We start from the raw sequence: 19,691 nt of genomic DNA on the forward strand, positions 1-19,691 counted from the left end.
ATCTAGAACCAGTGTTAAACAAAGTTTCCACGTTGCCACATAACCGCGGGCACGGCTTTCCGAAAAGATTTAACCCTGCTGGGGTGCTCCAACTAGTCCATCACAAATTACCACAAGCCGCATAGAAATCCTCAATCACGAAGCTCGCGATCTCTTCAGATTCCCTAGTGGAAAACCTCAACTCTGAGATTACCCAAAGCATCACCGGAATCCCGATGCACAAGATCTCTCGTCAAAGGTAAAACTAATCCAGCAAGGCCGCCCGACGTGTCGACGATCCCGATAGGAGTCGCGTACCTCGTTCTCAGGACACGACGGATGAGCGATGGTTACCACGCCAAACGCCGAGTTTCCCCGGGTAGCGTTAATAAGCTGCTCTGTTTTGGACCAACACTCATGAGGAGCACTGGCCCGGGGTTGATTAAATTATCCTCGGGGTCCGGAAAGTCCCTATGCAATTTTTATTAGGTGTTTAGGCAAATGTAGTACCAATGTTGGGCCTTGCCAGACCAGCTTTAATCTAAAACGAATTATCAAGGGGGTCCCCATAACGACCCCGATTGTGTTAGGAGCGCTCATATATGAAACATAACACCGGTAGCCGGTAACTAAAGGGGGCAAAGGTGGAACAAAACACCAGGCTAGAAAGGCCGAGCCTTCCACCTTTTACCAAGTATATAGGTCCATTAAATTAAATAGCATTAATATGGTGATATGACAAGGGACCCATGTTTTCACATGGAAGCAACTGCACCTGCAACTAGCAACGCTATCAACAGGGTTAAGCAAGCAGTAACATAGTCAATCAGTGGTTTGCTAGGTTGAACAGGTTGAAGGTTTCATGGCATTGTTGAGAGGCTGAGATTTAACATGTGGTAGGCAACGAGACATAAGCGATAGCATCGAAATAACTAGCATGGCAATGATAGTAATGGTATCTGGGGAAATGATCATCTTGCCTGAGATCCCGCTTGGAAGAAGAATGCCTCCGTGAAGCAGACGAACCGACGTAGTCGAACGAGTCCTCACAATCCGGCATGCTGCGGAACTCTATCGAGACGAAGCAAACCGGAAACAAAAATCAACACACGAAATTCACCACACCATGCACAACACATAAGATGCATGAGCTACTGAATACATGCAAGTCACGGCATGACAAATCACACAATCACACCTACACATTAAGTGAAGTTCAATATGCACGAGTTGCATATTGACGAAACTCCACGTTAATTATTTAGTTCACTCCCGGTTATCTACACGGCAATATTAATGTTGTAAAGCATGCAAGAGATGAAGCGGAAATTAAACTACCTATCTAGGCATATTAAATGAGACCGGGAATGACATCTAGCACCTCCGAGACGACCTCATATGTTAATTTACAATTCTTTCCAGATCTGAACTAATGCATATAATTAGTTGTTAAACAGAAAAACAAATAGGTTCACGTGATTCTACACTTCAAGGCAAGCAATCTACACGTAAAGAACATCTCCAACGGAGCTACGGATCAAAAGATACAAGCACCGCAAGATATGATGGCATGAATTCAATATGTGTGCAACGACGGCTACGAGCACTTCAAATCAAACAACCAGCAAGAGAACATGAAACTACACGAGATTCAAAGCAAGTTTCATGTAGGACACGATCAAATCGGAGCTACGGTTCAACATCTACAAGCAAAACAAGAAATGACTACAAACTGCCCCAAAACAGCCACATAGCAACTTCTACGCCTCACAACTTCGGCTACCCCACTCCGATATGCGCGAGCAAGGCATGGCACAGAAGAGGGAAAGAAGCACTACTACAAACAACTAACAACAACTAGCATGGTAGCAAGGAGCACTAGGAAAAGAAGACACAAAATGGCATCTCACGCACTATTTCAGACTTAGTGAAACTTACACCTCATGAAGGTGCAGTTTTCGATCTAAAGCAATATTGACAGCAGCAAAATCCTAAGCTACAGGTCTCCAAATGGCATGAAAATTTCCAGCATGCTAGAGAAACATAAGGGGTACAACTAACTCCATTGGACCAACCTCAAAAGTGCTACAGATCACAAGATGCAAGCAAGACAAGACAGCAACAAAATAATAACAGATTCTAGACTTAGAAATATTTCAGCTCCTCAAAACAGCACTATTTATAGCAACTTGAGAGCAAGCAAACAACACCTAAACATGCATTTCTATTGCAACCAAAAATACCAGGGCCTAAACAAAACATCCAAGATCAACTCTCTAGTTGACAACTCCATCAAACAACGCACGGAATAAATCTTACGAATTAAACAAAAGGGCATCACGGCAAAATATCTCGCGAATTAACTTGCTCAAAAGCTAAAACTAAATGCATAGAAAAATCCATGGGATTTTTCTACCCCGGAAACATATAAAATACGTGGGGTTTGCAACACAAAATAATGCCACACATTAATGCGAGATAAACACCTAGATACGGGAAAATAAATTACCGGCAAATCACTACGCGTAAAAATACAAATGACCGCTCTAAAACACACGGAAAAATAGTTCCTAAAATGCGAACATTTCTAATACGGCATTCGGGCAAACCGGACACGCACGAGAAATAACTGCGGAACAGATCCTAGTGAAACAACACGCAAAACGAGGCATTAGGCACTCTAAACGGCGTCAAATAAATATGCAAGTTGTGAAAACAGATTCTACGCGAAATTCTACCCGAGATACCTATCTAAATCTTCGCGATCCGACTTACGTATAATATTCCACGAGCATTCGAATATACGTTATTTACTGGAATTTACTAATTCCTAAAACTACCTAAATATCTAATGGGCCTACAGGGGCACAACCTAACTAAAAAGTGCTCACACGGGGGATAGAGGCAGGGAAAAAAAATAAAGGAGTGCTCACCTTGCGGGCCTGGTCTGGCTCGAAGGAGAGGCTGGGTCGCGGGGCCTGGAGGGCGTGTAGAAGGCCTCGGGGGCGCCACGCGGCAAGAGGTGGCCGGCCTAGGCGGGAGGAGGCCGGCCCAGGCGGGCAAAGGGAGCTCGGTCCTCGGCTGCTCATCGTTCCCGTCGTGCGCAAGAGCACGGGACATGGTGGCGTTGAGGCTTGGGAGGCGGCCGAACTCCGGCGGCGCTGGGATGGCCCACCACGACGACGGGAGGCGGAGGGCAGCAGGGGGGCTTGCGGATCTTGGCACGAGAGGCTCCGGTCGGCCGGCGACGGGGACCTCGGCAGGAGCTCGCGAGGTGCGCCGGATCCATGGTGGCGGCGGCTTGCAGGGCTCGGGCCAGTGTGGATAGAACGCGGCGGCGGAGGACGGCGTTCTGCGGTGGCGCACCGGCCTGCGACGGCAGCCTACGCCGGCAGGAGGGCCAGGCCAGCTGCGGGCGCGAGGGCACCGGGCTGGCTGCTGCCATGGGCGGAGCTCGGGCATGGATGGGCCTGGCCGGGCCCGATCTGGGCTCGGCGGGCCCGGCGGCTGAAGGTGGGAGGAGGCTGCGGCTAGGGTTTGATGGGGGGCTCGGATCCTGAGGTGGAGAGGGGTTGGTTCCCTAAAATTTAGCAGGATGCCTATTTATAACAAATGGGGGGGCTAGGTTTATCGGTTTTCCGCCCCGGATTCAACGCGTGGACGGATTCGGCTAATTCGGAACGTGTGAACGGGTACGTGGCCGTGTAGAGGGGATATCCGGAGACTAGAGGGAGAACGGGCGGCGCGGCATGAATTTTAAAAACATCAACAAACGTCCGACGAATAACCGAAGACGGTGCCGCTACGGGCGACCGTTCGGGTACCAGACGGTCTCCGATCGCGACGAAATTCGACAGGCGGCCTACCTATATAAAAATAACTCCGCATGTCAAATTTCCACCCGATCAGAGAAAGTTTAACGCACACTTTTAAAACAGGGTTTCGGCGGTGCCGCGGGCGCGTGCGTGTGCGGTCAGGCTCGGAACGAACGACGACGATAACCGGCAACTAACAACGGATGCAAGTTTTGAAAACGGGCGGCAACAGAGATGCCGATGCAATGCAGATGATGCGAATGATGCGATGATGACGCGACAAATAAAAATAGACACACGACGAAAACGGAAAGAGAGGGGAATCTTCTGGAACGTCGGCATCGGGCTGTCACAACACTCCTACACTACAAGAAGATCTCGCCCCGAGATCCAAGAATGAAAGGGGGAGAGGATGAGAAAGAACAAGAGGTAAAAACTTAGTCGCCTCTTTGACAAACGAGTGAAACCAACAATCCTTGAAGGTTGCAAAGCGATGAGGAATGATATGAGAAAGAAGCAAGAATTCACGGAAAATTTCGGCAGCACTTCGGTAGGAAAATGGGACAAAAAATTCGATAAGATGGTAGAATTAGACAATATACATAACAAACAACTAAATAGAACAAGGGAACATCATGATCTTTATAGAACAACAAGCTAGACCCAAAAGAGCAACATCACAATGCCTTCGGAACAAAAGAATAGGAACTAGCTCATACGGAAGAAGAGAATGAAGAAAGAATGACAACTACTAACTCCAATGAACTTGGCAAGCATCCTTGCAAGAAGAATTGGATGGAGTTGTTGGAAAAAAACAACAACGAAAAGAACAAGATAGTAGTGGGCTTATGAAAATCATCTCAACAAATATGAGGTGACAATCAACCACTAAAATAAACAAGGATAGATAAAAGCAAAGACAAGAAACTTCATACACCAAGAGGATACATTGAGAACTTGGATTAATGATAAGCACCATGAAAGCAACAATCCATGGAAAAGCTTTAGGTGACATCCTAACCAAGATAGCTCAATTAAGAAATTATGGGTTGAAATATCTCATGACCATAGAATTGGTGGATTTAGTTATCTCATTCTTGAAAGGAAAACTCTTCGAGGCTCCTACACTAACAAGAAGGCTATAATACCACCTCAAAAGATAAAGGGAGAACAATTGCACTTAGGAATGCAAGAGAAAGGATGCTTGAGGTTCTCCAACAAGAATCTTGAAGAACACTTGAGAATGGATTGAAACCTTGATGAAACCCCAAGAAGGACCTCCGTATACGAATGAATGATGCTAAGATAACAAGGTAGAAAATAATAAGATTATGACCTTGCCAAGATTTAGATGAAGCAACACGAAAAGATACTGGAGAAAACTTGGAACTCCGGAAAAGAAAGATAAGAACACTAGAGAAAAGGAATTGATATCGAGAGTCACTCCGGAAGAAGAATTGAACTCATTATGAAACAGGAATAAGAATTATGTTATGCTTATCCTTCATCAAGTTTAATTGATGACAAGCAACGGATTTAGCATACAACTTATTCCTATTGAAAAGATTAAAGAGAGATAGATAAAGCACAAACTAGAAGAAATGTTGCAAGAAAAACTGGTAAGAATTCACAATTGAATGGAAACACCATGAATCTATGGAGATACATGAGAATGAAGAGACCATGAGCCACCTGAGAGAAAACTTGAACAAGGCACCGGATAATCGAGAGACGAACCAAGGGACAACAATGGAGAAGAATTGAGGATGAAAGCTGAAAGCTGAGAACGAAGAATCTTCTAAAATGATGGCCTTCGAAGAATCGAGAAATAAAAACAACTCAGAAATGCACCGGATAGCACGAAAGGGACTACTCATTATTGGAAACAATGAGAGGGTAACACGAAGCTGAGATGACAATCTTCACAAGAACGGAGCAAGATTTACGAGGAACACTCCTTCGAATCTTCAAAGGAGAGAATGACGAGAAGAACATCACCAAGAATACTGAGACACTCCGGAATAAAGAAAAATGCAAGGTTGAGCCAATATGAGAATTAATTCAAATAGATCTTGGAGAAGGGATATGACTGATGAAAATCATAATTACGTGATAGTTGAAAAGATTTAAAGATCTCCGAAGATGATTAAAAGAGCCAGGTAAGATCCTGGGAAAGAACATGTGGGTTATGGGCCCACTCAAAGAAACCACCGTTGAAAGGAATGCTAGAAAGAGAGATATTGCACCGGTACAATGAAAACTAGATGAGATGAGACCCTCGAAATAACTGAAGGATTAAAAAGCAGAACTTCTGAAATATCTTCAACGCACCGGATAGAATAGAGAGAAATAACAACAAGAAAAATAGACTGATAAAAATTTCCAACATAGGAAATAATTACGAGGATGACAAGGATATGATGAACACGGACAACTGAATTGAATTCACCGGAAAAGATGACAAGAATGAATAAAGATGAACATGAAGTTCCTGAGAATCTTCACGATGAATCACCGGCTACGAAAGGAAGAAGAGATAGCGGAAGCACAATGAAATGAATGCGCTTGGATGAAATCCAATCACCGAAGAAAAAGGGCGGGAGGGCGGGGAAAAACAAAGACTACTTGAGACAGAAGAGACGAACTCCGGATGAAAAGAGAACGATCTTGCAAAAAATTGGAGAGGATTGAATCCACTTGGAGAGAAACACACCGGTTCAATGGAATTGATACGACGACCTGATTGAGCAAAGAATTTGCATTCCCATAAAAAAATATGAGAACACAGATTAGAAAGATCTGAAATCACCACTTGACACCGAAGCAACTGAATTACCATAATCCAACAAAACAAAGGGCGCGGCTTGCAATTAGCCAGAACAAACTCATGAGAAATATTTCCGTTCGATATTTTCGTGGACAGGATCGCACGGGCACGATTTACAGTAGCCATCAAGTGCAAGGCAGTGCACCCGGCATACGAAGCGTCCCCGAGTCGTAGCAAGCTACAAGGACTCTTTAAGACACAACGTGTACCGCTGTAAGTCGACCGTGAACAAACAAATCCACTAGATGTCGAACCCCAACCTAACATCATGTATTTGTTGGAAGATTGTCCTATAAGCAACTACTTGAATTCCCACCTATGAATTCCCGAAATATCTGGTCATGCAATCTGGTACACGGATACAAGGAGTAATATCACACAACTCCTACACTAACCCGTCACCTGTATCACATCCGTCAACACACAACCAGAATCTCGGACCTTCATCTACAACAGACCCTCGTGATCACAACGATACAAAGTATGGCAGTACTCCCGAACAATCTGCACCAGTACTGGGGACATCGGGGTTATCTCGCCACTACTCGTATTGAAGCAATTACGAACATCCTTCGTTCTGAGATACTAAGAAATCTGAATAATAACGATGTGCTCAAGAATCCCCTGGAGCTCAACTCCCCGGAAGAAGATCAAGTCAGACAGGAGGCACCAAGACAGAACTCCGTCACATCGGCATCATATAGATTCCAAGAATATCCGCGTGGTCCTAAAAATATTTTTGAGTGAGAAGAGGAGTAGAATAAATTATTACTTCAAGATTCCTCACTAGAGCATAGAAGAGGAGAAAAAAGAGTCCTACTCTCCGATATATAACTAAGACTCAAATAGTTTTTCACTAGACTCGACTCGGCCAAGTTCGATCAATCAAGGGGGCTCCTAGGTCGGTCCTTGCTCTGATACCAACTTGTCACGCCCAAGATGCGACCCTATCCTCAATTTGGCACGAAGGCCTTGTCAGGGATAGAAGCGCATCTCGTCGTGTCGCAAGAATGGATATCGTTACAAGTACATGTACTGAAAAGAAGAGATATATCAAGAGTTGGCTTACACTCGCCACAGGCTACATCAGAGTCACATCAGTACATTACATAATCATCAAGAGTAAGAGCAGGGTCCGACTACGGACAAAAACAAACGAGAAAAAAAGAACGACGTCCATCCTTGCTATCCCAGGCTGCCGGCCTGGAACCCATCCTAGATCGATGAAGAAGAAGAAGAAGAAGAAACTCCAAATGAACAATCAACGCGCTCACGTCAAGTACCCTTTACCTGTACCTGCAACTGGTGTTGTAGTAATCTGTGAGCCACAGGGGACTCGGCAATCTCATTTCCAAAGGTATCAAGACTAGCAAAGCTTAATGGGTGGGACATGGTTAAGTGGTGAGGTTGCAGCAGCGGCTAGGCACATATTTGGTGGCTAACTTACGAGTACCAGAAATAAGAGGGGGAAGATCTACGCATAACGGACGTGAACTACAGATGATCAAAAGAATGATCCTGAACACCTACCTATGTCAGACATAACCCCGCCGTGTCCTCAATTGGAGTCAGAACTCGCGAAAGAGACAGTCACGGTTACGCACACAGTTGGCATGTTTTAATTAAGTTAACTTCAAGTTATCTAGAACCAGTGTTAAACAAAGTTTCCACGTTGCCACATAACCGCGGGCACGGCTTTCCGAAAAGATTTAACCCTGCAGGGGTGCTCCAACTAGTCCATCACAAATTACCACAAGCCGCATAGAAATCCTCAATCACGAACCTCGCGATCTCGTCGGATTCCCTAGTGGAAAACCTCAACTCTGAGATTACCCAAAGCATCACCGGAATCCCGATGCACAAGATCTCTCGTCAAAGGTAAAACTAATCCAGCAAGGCCGCCCGACGTGTCGATGATCCCGATAGGAGTCGCGTACCTCGTTCTCAGGACACGACGGATGAGCGATGGTTACCACGCCAAACGCCGAGTTGCCCCGGGTAGCGTTAATAAGCTGCTCTGTTTTGGACCAACACTCATGAGGAGCACTGGCCCGGGGGTTGATTAAATTATCCTCGGGGTCCGGAAAGTCCCTATGCAATTTTTATTAGGTGTTTAGGCAAATGTAGTACCAATGTTGGGCCTTGCCAGACCAGCTTTAATCTAAAACGAATTATCAAGGGCGTCCCCATAACGACCCCGATCGTGTTAGGAGCGCTCATTTATGGAACATAACACCGGTAGCCGGTAACTAAAGGGGGCAAAGCTGGAACAAAACACCAGGCTAGAAAGGCCGAGCCTTCCACCTTTTACCAAGTATATAGGTCCATTAAATTAAATAGCATTAATATGGTGATATGACAAGGGACCCATGTTTTCACATGGAAGCAACTGCACCTGCAACTAGCAACGCTATCAACAGGGTTAAGCAAGCAGTAACATAGCCAATCAGTGGTTTGCTAGGTTGAACAGGTTGAAGGTTTCATGGCATTGTTGAGAGGCTGAGATTTAACATGTGGTAGGCAACGAGACATAAGCGATAGCATCGAAATAACTAGCATGGCAATGATAGTAATGGTATCTGGGGAAATGATCATCTTGCCTGAGATCCCGCTTGGAAGAAGAATGCCTCCGTGAAGCAGACGAACCGACGTAGTTGAACGAGTCCTCACAATCCGGCACGCTGACGAACTCTATCGAGACGAAGCAAACCGGAAACAAAAATCAACACACGAAATTCACCACACGATGCACAACACATAAGATGCATGAGCTACTGAATACATGCAAGTCACGGCATGACAAATCACACAATCACACCTACACATTAAGTGAAGTTCAATATGCACGAGTTGCATATTGACGAAACTCCACGTTAATTATTTAGTTCACTCCCGGTTATCTACACGGCAATATTAATGTTGTCAAGCATGCAAGAGGTGAAGCTGAAATTAAACTACCTATCTAGGCATATTAAATGAGGCCGGGAATGACATATAACACCTCCGAGACGACCTCATATGTTAATTTACAATTATGTCCAGATCTGAACTAATGCATATAATTAGTTGTTAAACAGCAAAACAATTAGGTTCACGTGATTCTACGCGTCAAGGCAAGCAATCTACACGTAAAGAACATCTCCAACGGAGCTACGGATCAAAAGATACAAGCACCGCAAGATATGATGGCATGAATTCAATATGTGTGCGACGACGGCTACGAGCACTTCAAAACAAACAACCAGCAAGAGAACATGAAACTACACGAGATTCTAAGCAAGTTTCATGTAGGACACGATCAAATCGGAGCTACGGTTCAACATCTACAAGCAAAACAAGAAATGACTACAAACTGCCCCAAAACAGCCACATAGCAACTTCTACGCCTCACAACTTCGGCTACCCCACTCCGATATGCGCGAGCAAGGCATGGCACAGAAGAGGGAAAGAAGCACTACTACAAACAACTAACAACAACTAGCATGGTAGCAAGGAGCACTAGGAAAAGAAGACACAAAATGGCATCTCACGCACTATTTCAGACTTAGTGAAACTTACACCTCATGAAGGTGCAGTTTTCGATCTAAAGCAATATTGACAGCAGCAAAATCCTAAGCTACAGGTCTCCAAATGGCATGAAAATTTCCAGCATGCTAGAGAAACATAAGGGGTACAACTAACTCCATTGGACCAACCTCAAAAGTGCTACAGATCACAAGATGCAAGCAAGACAAGACAGCAACAAAATAATAACAGATTCTAGACTTAGAAATATTTCAGCTCCTCAAAACAGCACTATTTATAGCAACTTGAGAGCAAGCAAACAACACCTAAACATGCATTTCTATTGCAACCAAAAATACCAGGGCCTAAACAAAACATCCAAGATCAACTCTCTAGTTGACAACTCCATCAAACAACGCACGGAATAAATCTTACGAATTAAACAAAAGGGCATCACGGCAAAATATCTCGCGAATTAACTTGCTCAAAAGCTAAAACTAAATGCATAGAAAAATCCATGGGATTTTTCTACCCCGGAAACATATAAAATACGTGGGGTTTGCAACACAAAATAATGCCACACATTAATGCGAGATAAACACCTAGATACGGGAAAATAAATTACCGGCAAATTACTACGCGCAAAAATACAAATGACCGCTCTAAAACACACGGAAAAATAGTTCCTAAAATGCGAACATGTCTAATACGGCATTCGGGCAAACCGGACACGCACGAGAAATAACTACGGAACGGATCCTAGTGAAACGGCACGCAAAACGAGGCATTAGGCACTCTAAACGGCGTCAAATAAATATGCAAGTTGTGAAAACAGATTCTACGCGAAATTCTACCCGAGATACCTATCTAAATCTTCGCGATCCGACTTACGTATAATATTCCACGGGCATTCGAATATACGTTATTTACTGGAATTTACTAACTCCTAAAACTACCTAAATATCTAATGGGCCTAAAGGGCGCAACCTAACTAAAAAGTGCTCACACGGGGATAGAGGCAGGGAAAAAAAATAAAAAAAAAGGATTGCTCACCTTGCGGGCCTGGTCTGGCTCGAAGGAGAGGCTGGGCCGCGGGGCCTGGAGAGCGTGTAGAAGGCCTCGGGGGCGCCATGCGGCAAGAGGTGGCCGGCCCAGGCGGGAGGAGGCCGGCCCAGGCGGGCAAAGGGGGCTCGGTCCTCGGCTGCTCGTCGTTCCCGTCGTGCGCAAGAGCACGGGACATGGTGGCGCTGAGGCTTGGGAGGCGGCCGAACTCCGGCGGCGCTGGGATGGCCCACCACGACGACGGGAGGCGGAGGGCAGCAGGGGAGCTCGCGGATCTTGGCACAGGAGGCTCCGGTCGGCCGGCGACGGGGACCTCGGCAGGAGCTCGCGAGGTGCGTCGGATCCATGGCGGCGGCTTGCAGGGCTCGGGCCGGCGTGGATAGAACGCAGGCGGCGGAGGACGGCGTTCTGCGGTGGCGCACCGGCGTGCGACGGCAGTCTACGCCGGCGGGAGGGCCAGGCCAGCTGCGGGCGCGAGGGCACCGGGCTGGCTGCTGCCATGGGCGGAGCTCGGGCATGGATGGGCCTGGTCGGGCCCGATGTGGGCTCGGCGGGCCCGACGGCTGAAGGTGGGAGGAGGCTGCGGCTAGGGTTTGATGGGGGGCTCGGATCCCGAGGTGGAGAGGGGTTGGTTCCCTAAAATTAAGGAGGATGCATATTTATAACAAATTGGGGGGCTAGGTTTATCGGTTTTCCGTCCCGGATTCAACGGCGCGGACGGATTCGGCTAATTCCGAACGCGTGAACGGGTACTTGGCCGTGTAGAGGGGATATCCGGAGACGAGAGGGAGAACGGGCGGCGCGGCACGAATTTTATAAACACCGACAAACGTCCGACGAATAACCGAAGACGGTGCCGCTACGGGCGACCGTTCAGGTACCAGACGGTCTCCGATCGCGACGAAATTCGACAGGCGGCCTACCTATATAAAAATAACTCCGCACGTCAAATTTCAACCCGATCAGAGAAAGTTTAAAGCACACTTTTAAAACAGGGTTTCGACGGTGCCGCGGGCGCGTGCGTGTGCGGTCAGGTTCGGAACGAACAACGACGATAACCGGCAACTAACAACGGATGCAAGTTTTGAAAACGGGCGGCAACAGAGATGCCGATGCAATGCAGATGATGCGAATGATGCGATGATGACGCGACAAATAAAAATAGACACACGACGAAAATGGAAAGAGAGGGGAATCTTCTGGAACGTCGGCATCGGGCTTTCACAGATTACACTTCTGCAATCCCACTATGTTGAGAAGATTTTGAGTCGCTTTGGATATTGAGACTGTAAAATTTCTCAAACACCATATGATCCTAGTGTGCTTATTAGAAAGTTTAAAGACACAGCTATAGATCAATTATGATTCTCTCAAATTATCGGTTCGCTTATGTACCTAGCTAGCGCAACGAGGCCTGACATCGCGTTTGTTGTGAGCAAACTTAGCCGGTTTGTTGCAAACCCGGGCGATGTTCATTGGCGTGCTGTTGAAAGAATTATGCGCTACTTGAAAGGTACTGTCAACCACGGGCTTCACTATACGGGATTCCCATCGGTACTTGAAGGGTATAGTGATGCGAATTGGATCTCTGATGCTGATGAGATGAAGGCCACCACTAGGTATATGTTTACTCTTGGGGGTGGTGCTGTTTCCTGGAAGTCTTGCAAGCAAACGATCTTAACGAGATCGACAATGAAAGCAGAATTAACAGCATTAGACACATCTGGTGTCGAAGCAGAATTTCTTCGAGATCTTTTGATGGACTTACCTGTGGTTGAGAAGCCGGTTCCGGCTATCCTTATGAACTGCGATAATCAAACAGTTATTGTTAAAGTGAAGTGTTCAAAGGACAATATGAAATCCAACAAACATATAAGAATGAGATTAAAGTCTGTCAGACGTTTGAGAAACTCCGGAGTGATAGCGTTGGATTACATCCAAATGGCTAAGAATCTGGCAGATCCCTTTACTAAAGGGCTATCACGTGTTGTGATAGATAGTGCATCGAGGGAAATGGGTATGAGACCCACATGAGTTGCCATGGTAGTAACCCAACCTATATGATCGGAGATCCCGTGAAGTAGGACCTGGGAAAACAAGCTAGTGGTGAACTCAGGAGAGTAATTTTACTAACCCACTCCGTTGGAGATGCAATACTCTCGGATACTGTATGGTAGGATGACTACTGTTTTAATGTGCTCTAAGGCTTATATGTAAGCAAGATGCTGTCCTACAGAGCGATATTTGGAGGAACACACCTATATGAGCTTGACTGTTGGTCACAGTCTATGAGATTTGGGTGATCTCTAGTAAACTCATGAATAGGCCAGGAGTGTGACTAATATGCTCCACCCGAGGGGTCACCTACGGCAGTCTAGTACTAGTAAGACTTGTGGTAAGCTCCTTTACGTCAAACTGACAATTCAAGGCATAGTCCATTGTTCACTTGTAAAGGGGTGTAGCTACTTGCTCTAGGTGAAGCTCAACCTTAATAGGTCTTCACTGGAATGCTGGTATATTAAAACAGTGATTGGAACGAGGGAACACGATGTGCCCTTGAGATCTGGTGGGGGATTGTTGAAATTAGAGATGGGCCTTAGGCCCATAAGACAAATTTCAGAAAAATCTCCAAGGGCCCATATAGGTGGTGGCATGACAAGGTGGTGGGAAGTTTAGTTCCACCCCGCTAGTGGAGGAGAAGTTGGACCCCTTTATAAGGGTCTCTCTTCCACATGCTATTGGAGAGTGAGAAGAGAAGGTGCCCTCGTGCACTCCTCCTCCGCCGCCCGCCTCGCCACGCCTCGTCACGCCGCGCCGCGCCGCTCCGCGGGTTGCGGGAATGAGCCGAGCCGAGCTCATACCTACGCGCTTATTTTTGCCGGTCATGAACGGAGAATACGTAAGGGACATGGCACGATCCGAGACGTCGGATCGTGGCTGTTACCGACTTGGACATGGGTTCGGCCCACGTCTCTCCACCCAGCCGCCTTTATAAGCAGGCGCCTACCCTAGCCGTCACGAGAACGAGATCACATTTGCCTCACCGTTCGTTCCTTGCCTGCTGCTGCCGCCGGCGACTCCGTCCCGTTTACCGTGTACACGGTCGACGGGAGAGGAGGCCTCCGAAACCTCGCCTCTCCAGTTCCTGTACGGGAGAGGGGCGATTAGGTTTTTGGGGAGCGATCACGCGACTGCTCGCCTCCGTCCGTCTGCTTCGTCTACGTCCGCGTCGCCCTCGTCATCGCCATGTCTTCACCGAACGAAGCTGACTGTCTCGTCCGTGAGAAGGCCGAAGCCGAAAGAAGGCGGCAGAGGATACTGCCGCCGCCACCGCTGCTGCTACGGCCAATTGGCCGATCGGAGGGTATGATATGTTTTCTCTCTCCTGTTTCTGTGTGCACTAGTAGTATTGCCTATATGCATAGATGTTTCTGCTATATGTGTAGTACTTGCTAGTATACTCCGTGATCAGTATGTCATGAACCTAGTCAATGTCATGTTAGTAATTATTTCATGGATTAATCTATTCGGAAAATTGCCTATTTACTCAACACTCACGTCGGGTCTGCTTCCCCGTGTCGGCTCCACTCTAAAGCCCTCACCCGCCGCGCCTCACCTTGCCGCCGCGGCCTCAACCCGCTACGCCCACCATGTCCGTCGGTTCGTCACGCTCTGGCCGCTCTTGTATGTCGGTTCAGCTCCGCCTACACGCGCTGGCCGCCGCGTCGCGCCATGACCGCCCGTGTCGTCCCGATCTCGCGCGCTGCACCGCTCCGCCAAAACTCTGCTAGACATCTGTCGTGCAGCCCGGGACTCCTGCCGTTCTGGCCATACGCCATACGCGCGTCCGCGCCTTGCCTTCTGTGCTGCACTTGGAGTAGCCGCCACGGCTCGCTACCTTGCTCTGACACGCTTTGTTCGGCTCTGCTTGCACTGCTCCTTCGCTCGGCCGAGCCTGGACAGGCCTCGCCTGTTTCCCTTCTCGCTCGGCCGGCTTTGCCTTCCAGCATCCTAGCATCCTCTGGCGCTGGACGCCGCTACCGTGCGCCAGCCGGCTGCCTCCACCGCACAAAGCCTATGTAGTCTTAGATACTCCAGAGGTAGTGCATGGCTGGTCAATTTGCATGAAAGTTCAGATTCTCGCGTTGGTGGAAGTGCAAACCAAAAGACCCTGATCAGCACCTGAGTTTGTCAGCCCTATTTATTTTTCCAGTTCCCCAGAAGAGAGAAGCACAGGGCCGGTCGGACAGAGACAGGATTGATGATTTTTTACTACCCAATGATGTGCTAGCGTACATCATCACGTGAACCACGAAACAGAAGGAAAAAAAGAGAGTAGGTTCTCACCTCAGATACGGCTCAGCTACTATGTATACGTCAATGAATTTACTTGACCCAAGAGAAAGGCGACGGTACTGCTCAGTCCTAATTACATGTCGTGGATGGCCTCGGTTCGGAGTCGGCTTGCCGTTTCCAACTGCCCAATCACCCGAAGGTCACATCTGTGCATCAGTCAGCAATCCATCATGTCATCGGACGTGTTCAAAATATTAAGAAGGACGCGCCGGCTGATTTTTTTTTTATACCGTTAAGCCGAAGAAGATACGGATCTGACCTGCGTTTGAAAAAAAATCTAGTTCGACTTGCATATGACGCCAACGTCCCTGAGGTCTGGGTTGCACTACACACGTCAGGGACCCTGGCGTTTGGTGTGGCCCGCTCGATCTGCCCCGGCGTTGACCAGGTAACGTGGCAAAGGGACCAGACGCCAGGGTCCTTGACGTCTTATAAGGCCAATACAGTGCAAACTTTCTGTTGCCAGTTGCTCGTACCCAGACGCCATAGACCCTAGCGTCTGGTCCTCGGCCAGATGACCAAACGCGAGGGACCCTGGCGTCTCGTCCTGGCCAGATGACCAGACGCCAGGGACCTGGCGTCTGGCCTCTGAACCCAACTATATATTATGTGGTGGACTGTTGGTGTGGGTCCCACCACACTCACTTTCACCAACTCCTTCTATTGCTGCTTCATTTCTGCTCTTCTCCTACCTCCTTCCCCTCAAGACCTTCATTGAATCTGAGCAAAAGGTGATTCCCTAACATAAATCTGTCCATAAACTTTGTTCTTTGTAGTATTCTTCTCTGATTCATCCAATTTTTTTTTTGTTGAAACCTTTATATTATGATACATATTGTACATATTACATTTTGTACATCTTAGAGAAAACCTAGCTAAATTTAGTGTGTATTGAGTAGTTAGTGTGTATTGAGTAGGCATTTTTTGAAATACAGGATGAGACCGTTCGTTTTCGTTGAGGCTTCTGCTGAGGCGGCGAGGAAGCGTGAAAGCGACTTTATTGAGGAAAAAATGAACTACTGGGAGACAGCCGTTGATACGTTTAATGCGGCTTGTAGAGCCTTTTCAAACTACTGTTTCTGTAAGGACGTTGCCCAAAAAATAATCGACAAAAAAGAGAGCGAGATCAAGAAGCTGAAGAAGAGGGAAAAAGAATGTCGGCGTGATCTTGCAATGCAAGTTGCATTGTGTGCAACAAGGGAAGAACATCAGCAGTTTAACATTCGCAACCATGGCTAGGTCATTGATTGGTTAGTGAGGCAACCTTTTTCGCCACTGCAGAGCAGACTTCTCGTTGGGCATGGGTCAAAGAAAGAAATGATGTCATTTGCTGCAATCCTGGACCTAACGACAATTAGCCTATGTAATCTTTGTCATTTGAAACTATAATGACATGTATCCATCAGCCTGTTATGTAATCTTTATCATTTGAACTATGTAATCTTTATCATTTGAACTATGTAATCGTTATCATTTCAACTATGTAATCTTTATCATTTGGACTATGTAATATTTCTTTATCATTTCAACTATGCAATATTTATCATTACAACTATGCAATCTTTATCATTTCAACAATACAATCTTTATCAATTTTTATCATTCCAACTATGTAATCTTTATCATTCTTTCCAACTATGTAATATTTATCATTCCAACTATGTAATCTTTATCATTCATAACAAGTACACAAATTAAAGATAACATAATAGGTGCACTTCATTTCATTTCATGACATGTTCACGAACTCAAGATAACATAAGGTGTTCACGACATGAGAAATTCAAGAATTTAAGATAACATAAAGTGTTCACTACACAACAAGTTCACTTCACTACAGGTTCACCAATTAAAGATAACATATGAAGTGCACTTCACTTCACTTCACTTCTTTCTTCCTCTCTTCGCTGCTTTCCCCTTTCTGGTAGGCACTTCCTCCTCCTCTTCTTTGCTAGACTCTTCTCCCTCTGCCTCTTCCTCTTCTATATCTTCCTCATCTTCCTCTTCTTCAATCTGCATCCCCTTGGGCAAATTCTTACGACTATACTCCGGGCTATGAAGCCGAGAACTTAATTTCTTCTTTCTCACCACACGTGGTGTCTTCTTCTTCCTGGACTGTGACGGTTGTGACGGTTGTGACGGTTGTGGAGCATCAATATCTACCTCATGGTCCTGTATCGTCTCTTCTTCTTCCTCTTCTTCTATGTCATCGATGGTCATCTGACGACGTCGAATTCTAGAGGAGCGGCTTGTACCACCTGTAAACACATCCACGGACTGAGCACCATGGCAAGAAAGCATAGCTGCCCACTTGTGGAACCTTGACCTAAACTTCTGAGAAAACATGAAACACTATGTTAGACGCAAATAAGTAATTCATTAAGACAAACATTTGTAAACATGATCATACCTCCAACGCGGTCCTAAGAGTTCTCTCAGATGATGCACCTCCTGGGGGATGGCTAAGTGCTACATTGGCATTGTTCACGCACAAAAGGGACTCTCTACCCTTCAATTCATTAACACAACAAACATTCAGAATTGAAGAAGACAATGTAATGTTGTGGTTGGTTCTGATTCATTCACTTACCAGTTCGTCATGCATGGGTGCATAGTCCACTTGACTCCCCCCGGTCTCTCGCACAACCATGTTGAAGGCATGATACCCTTCTGCAGCAGATGGATCTTCTGACACCAACTCAAACCACTCTTCCCTAGTCCAACCGGGCTTAAGCTTCAATCGGTAATGCTCCGCATACCACACAAGATATTCCTGTTAGGCAGAATCATTGTGGGGTCTTTCCTCGTTTTCAGTAAACCTCTCTCTCTCTAATTCCACATTGCTATCCACCATTGGTGTTGGGCAGCCCAATTAGATATATCCTGATTGTTCCTTAGACTATACCTAAAACGATGGACGGTAGTTTAAACGATTATAAAACATAAACTTTCACAATGCTATAGTGCAAAATCACATGAAACATTTTGGCTTACCGATGCAGATTTGTGATTACACGGCTGGTCAACTCAGTTGGAATACCTTGGCGTATCCCAAATTTCCTGGCAACACGGTCTACAAAGTGGTACTCGACAGCGTAAAAGCATATCATTAGACACCTAGACCTCCAAATATTACTATCACGCGTGCACACCTGGTTGAGGTCGTACTGACAATCTTCCTCATAAGGCCGCCAGAAACCTACAACAATAGGACGAGCTGAGAGGTTAGGTACACGTTCTAATATGGCCGTCACAAAAACATACAATACAAGGAACTGAAATGTTCTTACATGCTCAGCAGTTAAGGTGCCCAGCTCGTTCACATAACACTTGTATCGTAGATGAAAGCTTCCTGTGTAAACAGACACCTGATCCCAATGATAGGCAACTGTCGGGCGACGATATGGATCTTCATGATGAAGGCCTTCATGTGGATTGGGGTTTGGGTGATCAGGATTCTTTAACATGGGCCGTCCAACCGGCAACCACTCCCACATCCACATAGAGAGGCTCCACACAAACCCACACAATGAAGATGAATCTTTTGTCCTCATTGAGGCCTGATCCAACTGCAATTATACATAAATGTTAGCAATGTATGACGCATGACAAATTAAAAAGAAAATGTTAGCAGCAGATAGCTCTCACCTGACGATACAAGTATGCTAGTGCTGTTGAACCCCAGCTAAACTGAACATCCCCGTTCCTTAGGCGCTCCAAATACATCCAGAGTGCCGAGTTACCGGTTGCGTCTATGAAGACTACTTTGGTTAGTATATACCAAAGATAGGCCCGAGCATATTGCTGCACGACAATGTCTTTTAGAGCACTGTCGTGTCGTGTTTTATATAAAATAGCAAAAGAGTCCGTGCGTTGCAACTGGAGAAGAAAATCTTACACGTCCTAATTGGTATTTCCACTTGAATGGCACATATTATGACTGAAATTTGTTTGCAGATCAAAAAGAGAGCAATTTACTTTAGTATCAACTTCCACTTTGCACATTTTTTTTCAATACATTATAGCTTTCCATCTTTAACTAGAGCACCAGAGTACATTATAGCTTTCCATCTTTAGCTGGAGCACCAGAGTACATTATAGCTTTTCATCTTTAACTGGAGCACCAAAATGTACGCAATCAAGCTTTG

Source organism: Hordeum vulgare, chromosome 2H, assembly GCF_904849725.1.
Source record: "Hordeum vulgare subsp. vulgare chromosome 2H, MorexV3_pseudomolecules_assembly, whole genome shotgun sequence".
Taxonomy (NCBI): Eukaryota; Viridiplantae; Streptophyta; class Magnoliopsida; order Poales; family Poaceae; genus Hordeum; species Hordeum vulgare.